Source organism: Ixodes scapularis, unplaced genomic scaffold (assembly GCF_016920785.2).
Source record: "Ixodes scapularis isolate PalLabHiFi unplaced genomic scaffold, ASM1692078v2 PGA_scaffold1__304_contigs__length_218370807, whole genome shotgun sequence".
Classification (NCBI taxonomy): Eukaryota; Metazoa; Arthropoda; class Arachnida; order Ixodida; family Ixodidae; genus Ixodes; species Ixodes scapularis.
This window is the reverse complement of record NW_024609846.1, coordinates 76,287,892-76,295,687: the sequence shown is the minus strand read 5'-3', so window position 1 is coordinate 76,295,687 and position 7,796 is coordinate 76,287,892. Positions and strand designations below refer to the sequence as shown.

The following is a 7,796-nucleotide window of genomic DNA, read 5'->3' as shown; positions in this document are numbered from 1 at the left end:
AGGATAGCTTCTGCTTTAAGCGATCCTTCATTTCCATGTACTCCTCTTGTATGCGCGACATCAGCGCTTTACGCGTCAGCACAGTCTTTTCGTGGGCAAGTGCTTTAACGAGGTCGACAAAAGAGGGATTTTCAACTATAGAAAACCGCTGCATACCGACAATGACGAAGTTCACAACGAGCTTGTCGAGTGAAGCTCGTGAGACGGTCCCACCATGAAAATCAAGTCGCAGCTGCTTGGACGGCGGAGTCTTTCTAACCTGATCAACTCCTGCGACGGTGCGTCGATTCTTGATTCGTGCTTCAAAACTGCAGCTTGCTCGGGTGCTTCGTCTGTAAAAGAGCCGATATTTTCATGTTCTGTAATTATGAGCGCATAGAGCAAAATAAGACGAACAATATGAAAAGGCAAAAACGCAGGCAAGCTTGTGAATGCCGTGTATACATCAACCCGTGACAGGGCATTAGAAACGTATATCCACACACTGTCTCGAAGAGAATGTGCGTGTAATCCGCTTTTTAAAATTTTTTTGCATTTTCTTTGGTTCAAGTATAAGAGGCGGAGAAAAATACTGCCAATAGCGTTTGGGGCCTCCACTGTCAATGAAGAATTGATTATAATGCAATGAAATGCAAATGTGTAATTGGTATTCTGCCACACACCAGTACACGTTGCCCATCGCCGTCGAAACAGACAGTGGTGGGGGGTCAAACCCTACAATGATTCTTGAGTTCTCAAGCGCGTGTAAAACCTGTCCAAACTTTTCTTCATACAGGTTCACAGCCTTACACCGTACATAGCACGGCACTGTAACGCGAACAAGCGATTGCCGGTTTTTCTGGTTTTTCTGTTAAAATCTTGAACGCGAAAAAGCACCAATGTCTTGTTCGCACTGTATCGCGCAGTAGGAGGATAACTGCATGGCGGCAACTAAATAACTAAAATTAGTGCACAGTGTCAGTAGCTTCATTGAATGAATTTACTACACTCGTCACTTCAAAAAATGCAAGTTTTGCACATTGTTGTTACGAGATTTGGTTGTTGGAGGAAGAAGTGATGCTTTTGGCGCTGGAAACGTGTACGTCTTGAGAACATAACATATATAAAATATACAATAGACTTACAAACATATATCTCGATTCCCCGCATAAAGAGGCAACTTAGTAATGTTCTGCGAGGGAGGCGGTCTTTTTTTTACTACGGTTCTTGAGGTGAAAACGTGTATAGTAATGGTGTCTCTGAACAACGGTACGTAATTTTAGGACGAAGTTAGCTGAACAATTTTTAACAGCAAATTAAATTGAATAAAATAAGCTTTGAATTTAGTTACGTGCATACTTATTATAACAAGTCCTATACAGTTTCAAACAAATACCCTTTATAGCATTGAACTCTAATCTTCGCTCAGTCAACACATTGCCAAAAGAACGGCTGAGCACAGCTCACTTCAACCATTCTATGTTCTTCAGCCCTAGTTATACATTAAGACACGCGAACGTAGAAGAAAAATATGCTGATATAAGGTATGATTACATTTATAGGGACAATGAAGTTATTTTTCCGGTTTTACTAAAGTGTCACTTTAATAATTCTCAAATGTCAACGGAACCCCAACTTTCTGTTTGAATGCATTAATCTTTTGAAGAAACAAATAACGAAAACCAAATTCAGATTTTCCTCTGGACTCAGCAGCAAAATGAATGGTCACTTGTGACAGCTGGTTCGTCAGAAGCGCTGGGGATTCTGCTCTTTTTACCCTCATCCCCAGCATTCCTTGACACGGTCTCCTTGCGCCCTCTCTTGGCTATTCTCAGCAAAACGCAGAAAAACGATAATTTCAGCCAAACTACTGCAGAAATCCCCAAGTTCCCCGGCATATCTATATATCTATAGAGGGCACTAATACACTCTCATTTAATACCTACTTGAACCTCAGGATTGTATACTTTTTATTCCTGGGCCCGATATAAAATTGTTGCATTGGGTCCTATGGGCCACTTTGACATAATTTTGATTTTATTCTCACTGAAATGAAGAATCGTAAAGTTCCCGAAGAATATAATTGCTGCCGACTCATAGCACACACATCAGTTAAAATTTCGGTATTTTAGTTAATACGTTTTTATTCCTCGAGACCTTCAAATTCAGCTCGCTTTTCATCCCTGTAAAGTTAGCACTCCGCCGTGCACCAAGAAGATTGCGGCCAAGCTACCTTTACATAGGCTTATCGAAAAAAAGATTTGTACAATGCGTTTGTGACAGCATATTGACAAAGAATGTGGCGGTAATAATATGACAATATAATAATTAGATGCTTACAATCAAAATTTGTGCCCTGGATTTCGAATATAAGCAATGGTTATAAGGGACGTGACCGCACAAATTGACCATGTGACCGGTATTCCGCTATTTCCAGGTTTTGACAAGGTCAATGGTCGCGTGACAACCCATGGAAAATGGTCACGTGACCACCGATTAACAATGGGCACGTTCTCTCACGGATCATAGCCATGTAACCATGTGGCCATCACTCGAAACGGGCAGTGGTGGGGATTGAGCCCAGGGTCCCTGGGTTTTGGAGCGCGAGCTTTCGCTCCACGTGCTCCGAGCTGGTGTGCGCTGGCCCACTCGGCCACCGATCCCCCTTCCGATGTCAGCCTGTAGAAAGGCCGTACATATTGAAGAGTCACTCGCCGATAGTGTCGGCAAGATAAACCGATAATCAGCAGGAAGTTCCAAAACCCTATCTCCGCGGCCAAGCATGGCCGCTTGCTTAGCACCAACAGCGCCCATGATTCAGCGTTCGATTTCGACGACGTTCGAAAATGAAATGGCCATGAAGACACGCTTGCACGGCTTGACAACGAGCAGGGGTTTAAATTTCGCCATCGCGTTCCTCTCTTAAAGGCGAAAATTAAGCGTCCTCCTATAATTTTTCTTCTTCGTGGAAGACATGGCACACCACCACAAGAACGCCAAGTAAACACCGATGCGACCGCAAGCCCCACCGGTTTAGGAGCCCCGGATAAGGTGTTTTAAAATTGTTAATACAATGTTCTAGTACACCCTGCCACGGAGCAACTTGACCGCGTACGGCGCCCTTATGTACAGAGCCAAATTTACTCCTAGTGGCGTCAACGCGCAGAGGGACCACACTGCCTTACGGGAAAGGACCGCGCTTCTTACTCCTGCCTTTTTTTTCTTTTTCTTATATATATCGGTGTGTGTATGTTTATACAACCTTAACTTACCCTCGAATTCATAGATGTGACTTTCTCTGAAGCCGAACATCGACTTGCTCAAGTCTGTCTTGAGACACACAAGCGCGCTTCATAAATCCACCTTAACTTGAGACGATATTGAACCGAGCTTGAAGCGAACTTGAAGTGCCAAAATTTCAAGACTGGGTTTGACCTGCCTTGAACGCGACTTCGTATTCATTTCAACTTGGCGGCTTGACGATGTGATTTCGCACATGGTATTGCCGCGTTCAATATTTGTCTCCTGCATTTGCGGCGTTGCCTTCGGTGATGGGCATTTTTGTAGCGTAAGCCACACTGGCCGAGGGTGAGCAGTTTCTCGTGGCTCCTGGAGAGCCGTGCTGCGCTTGCGCGAGGAGCAGTGACGGGAGGGGCAGGACTGGTATGCTGCCTAGGTCAGTCCCCGATGCACGCGCCGCGCTCATGCACCCGCTCGAGATCATGGCTCGCGCTGTCCGGTTGTTCTGGTCGGCAATTCGGTTGCTTGATATATAACAACACGGCGCACAGCTGGCCTAACCAACGACGGGCATCTGGCACGCCCCAGCGGAGGACTGAGGATTAATTTGGACCACCTGGGGATCTATTGACATGCAACATAGCTCGGTTACACGGCGCCTCCTCCGCAATAAAAGAGCGGAGAAGCTTAACTCATCGGATCCCGAAGTAGTCACATAATGCGTATACCGTGTGTGTGTCATTGAAGCAGCAGTAAGCATGATAATCAAGCTAATCCTAGACAACCAGGAAAGCTAAGAATAACCAGCTGAACCTAAGCTTGCGCTACGTATATCCTGGCATAGCCGAGCTAAGTCACTGCAATTTGTTTTTGTCAAGAGAAGCGGTAATCCCTATGTGATCGAATGCATCCCACCCGGATGTGTGATAAGGAACGACAACGGCGCGGTGTCTGTTCGGCCGCGGCTTGACCGTGTGATCCGGACGACGACAACAGGCGGCTCCCGCCGATACCAAAGCTACAATTACTCGTCACGCTGCCATTTTCGCTGGGAGAATATTTCTATCTGTCGACATTTTACAACTGACGGCGTGCCGTGCAATCGGGAGAGTGATGCGTCTCACCGCAAGACATCTGTCGCTTCGACGGCTTGCACCCGTCGACTTCCATGGCGCTCCCGAAATCATCCGCCTCCTTCAAGTAACAGGGTTCATGCTCGTGCGCATCAAGAACCGGGGGGCGATTATGCAGACTTTTATCAGAACGTCAAAGCAGTTTACTGCATAAACTGTCAGGTAGGTTTCCCTGTTTACCGAAAATAAACAAGCCTAGCTGTTCCAGAGCTTCTGACTTGAAAACCTTGAGCAAGCATCTCTGCTGTACACGCACGTTTACTGATGCAAGCTCTTGACCCCGTATATGTAAAGTAAGCTTCCTGTTTGGATACCAACAGTTTTTCCCAGTTTTGTCTTGTCTGTGCTGAATTACTCGTTTTTGTTGAAAGTGTACGATGTGTACTTGTCTGGTTGTTTATGCAAAATAAATATGGAAAATCAATAATGCTTCCTACAGATTGGTGCTGCCAGGCGTTTCAACCTCTCAAGTCATCTTAACATTGTCAAATGACTGTTTAGAACAGACTTGGTCATCGAGCTGTTGAACACCCTCCCTGATCTATGTAGACACCTTCTACATTTTACATTTGACACACATTTAGGCAATCTTTGATGTGTTGCTTCATTAGTGTATTTGTTCACTAGCTGTTCACCACAAAGCATCACATTTCTCGAATGACGTCTCCCAGATAAGTTTGTCGAATGGCTTTGCTGAAGGAGACAAAATGAGCATGCCTTTTTTATGATTGTTCACTTGTACTAAACTAAATTTCACACCCACGCTACAACGTTAGCTCAGAGCAGAAACCATTATCTGCATGCAAATCCTGGGTTCCGCAGCTCGAGCTTTCGCTCTACGTTCTCCGAGCTGATGTGCTCTAGACCACTCGGCCACCGATTCCCCACCTCCCCTTCTAGTGCTCCCCATTATTGTCCCTACAGTCCCTCTCGGCTTCACTGCACACTCTCCAGTTGGTAAACTTCACAAAAAATGTTTTAGGGCCCTGTAATGTAAAATAGGCGTGCCTCTGTTTCTTCAGTAAAATTTTAGAGACATTCAAGGTTTTATATAGCCGTAGCTAGTTTTGCAGCCTTAGCTAGGCAGATAACGAGACAGCCAGTTGAAAACCTGTGTAGCCTGTGACTCGGTCGGTTTATATGGTCACGAGAGCGCTCCCAGCTTCAAAACCAAAAGCACACGCTCGCTCGCAGCGCTCGCAGCGCTCGCAGGCTCGCCCGCCGGCTGTGTCCCGGCATATACATCACACCCCATCCTCCTTAGACGAAGTCACCGTATCTGACTGGTGGCCGACACGCCCGGGAGCTCAGCCGCGTCGCAGGTGACGCGGAGGATCCCACTGTCGGTGAAGGGCACACAGGGTGAATGTCGGCGTCTGTTTAGTGCGGTCTAGTTGGTGCTTGGTCTGGACCGATGACACCCGAATGCATGCCATGGCGATCATCTTGGTACCTGTTCAAAACTTGTTGTGGCGGTTAAATCTTCAAACTGCTCGTATTCGAAGCGCGATGTCGATTATGATTCAAATTCTGCCTGATTTGACCGCGCTCGGTGTCGACAACCCAAGATGGCGGTCCCGCGCGGCGTGCTCTGATGCCCGGCATCCACTTGCGCTCGTTTGGGAACTGTCGGATCCAAACTGCTGTCCATGAATGTAGTAGTGGATATATACATTTTATTTTGGGAACTGCTTGAAAAGTGATGACTTCAGTCGATTTAGGGCCGAAGGCGATTCCCGCCCGTTCATCATCCACGCAGGGGTCTTGCCGGTTGACATGCACGTGCACTGTAGTGTGTTGTTTGAGTAGAAAACGTGACAATACGCATGGCAGGTCTTCCTTTCCTTTTTTAGTTAGAGCTAGGGTGCCTTCATGTGCGCTTTGCTTGGGGTGATGACATCTGGCCATTTTGTTTCGAACGGTTATTTTTATTTTTTGTTCTGAAGTGCGCGTAAGAGCGTGTCCCTGCACGCGCTCGTGGCGCTGACTGTGCTACAGTGATATTTTGTTTCCTGCTATTTCTTTGTATTTTCCCTGTGAGCGCGTGCTGTCGGCATCGGGTACTACAAATTGTGGGTCGCCTGTCAATTCCCGATCAGGCCTAGTTCTACTCGCTCCGAGGAAGTCACACAAAGAGCGCTATCATAGAAACACTTTATAAATACTCAAATTGTGCCGTCAATGCTGTGGAAGGCCACGGTTGCCCTGGGGTCCGGGTCTTGCCTGGGCTCGTTCAGCACCGCCTCTTTCGTTCGTCACGGCCCTTCGAACTCTGTCCACGCGCACCTCCCACGAGCGTCCCTTTCTCCTCTTCCTCGCCGCTCACGGGGCCGTCCATCCACGTTCAGCGTGGCTCGTTGTCTCCCACACTCCCCTCCCCTCAAGCCTCAAACTCCGGGGGGGTCCGGAGTATCCGGAGTCCCTGGACCGAGTCACTGGACTCCAAGATGAACTCCTGGTGGGGGAGCTTGATGAGCTCTCGCTCCCGCAACAGGTCCGGGGTCAGGTAGCTGTACGTCTGCTGGATGGCCAGGTAGGTGGTCTCGGCAAAGTTGCCCAGCGTGGCCGTCGAGACGCGGGCCGAGGTGTAGCAGACCTCGATGCCCGCCATGTGCAGCAGCTTCTTGGGCACTTGCAGGGCACGGTGTGGCGCTTTCCACTCTTGTTTCCCCAATAGCCGTTACGGACGGGGATGACGCACAGCTAGGCCAGGATGATGGCTTGAAGGATGGCCGTGGCCACCTCTTTGGAGCACTTGGCAGGACTGGCACCTCTTTGGAGCTCTTGGAGCACTGGCCGTTGAAGTCCCCCATGGCCGCAAAGGCCTTGAGGCGGGTGCGCTGGCCGGCACGCGTCTGCTTCTGCACCGGCATAATCTTCAGCACCTCGTCCTTCAGCGTGTCCCTGGGACTCTCCGGTCCTCCGCGTCTCCGCCGCCCTGCCTTCGTTGACGTGGTCGACGTCGGGATTGCTCACCCCGTCTCTGCCAACCAGGTTGACCACCCTGACGGTTGGTCCGTCTTGCTCCTTGCTAACCGGGTTGACCACCCTGTTGGTTGGTCTGGCCGTTCCCCCTTCCAACGGGGTTGACCACCCTGTCGGCTTGTCTGGCCATTCTCTTGCCGAACGGGTTGGCCACCCGGTGCGTTGGTCTGGCTGGTCTTCTGCCGGAAGGGTTGACCACCCTGGGAGTTGGGCCAGCTGGCTCCGCCGGTATCCCGGGAAGTGGAAGGTCGCCTTCCCGGATGGCGCCGCCCATTCTGGTCCCTCCGGGGGGCATTTCTGGACAGAACGAGTTCTATTAACATCTTGCAAAGATTAGATCAAGTTCTAGGCCGCAGATTATAGCGCCGCGCAGAGCACCTATCGGATCTCTCACCGACGGGTTCGCGCATTGTTCGGCTACCGCGCTTAGGCAGCGTTGCCAGTCGCGCGCGAGAGTCA

The 7,796-nt window shown here is 49.1% G+C and overlaps 1 pseudogene; it reads right to left on the bottom strand.

Moving 5' to 3' along the window:
• Window positions 1-6,634: 6,634 nt before the first annotated feature.
• On the bottom strand, window positions 6,635-7,467 carry LOC121835758 (annotated as a pseudogene).
• Between the last annotated feature and the right edge of the window lie 329 nt (window positions 7,468-7,796).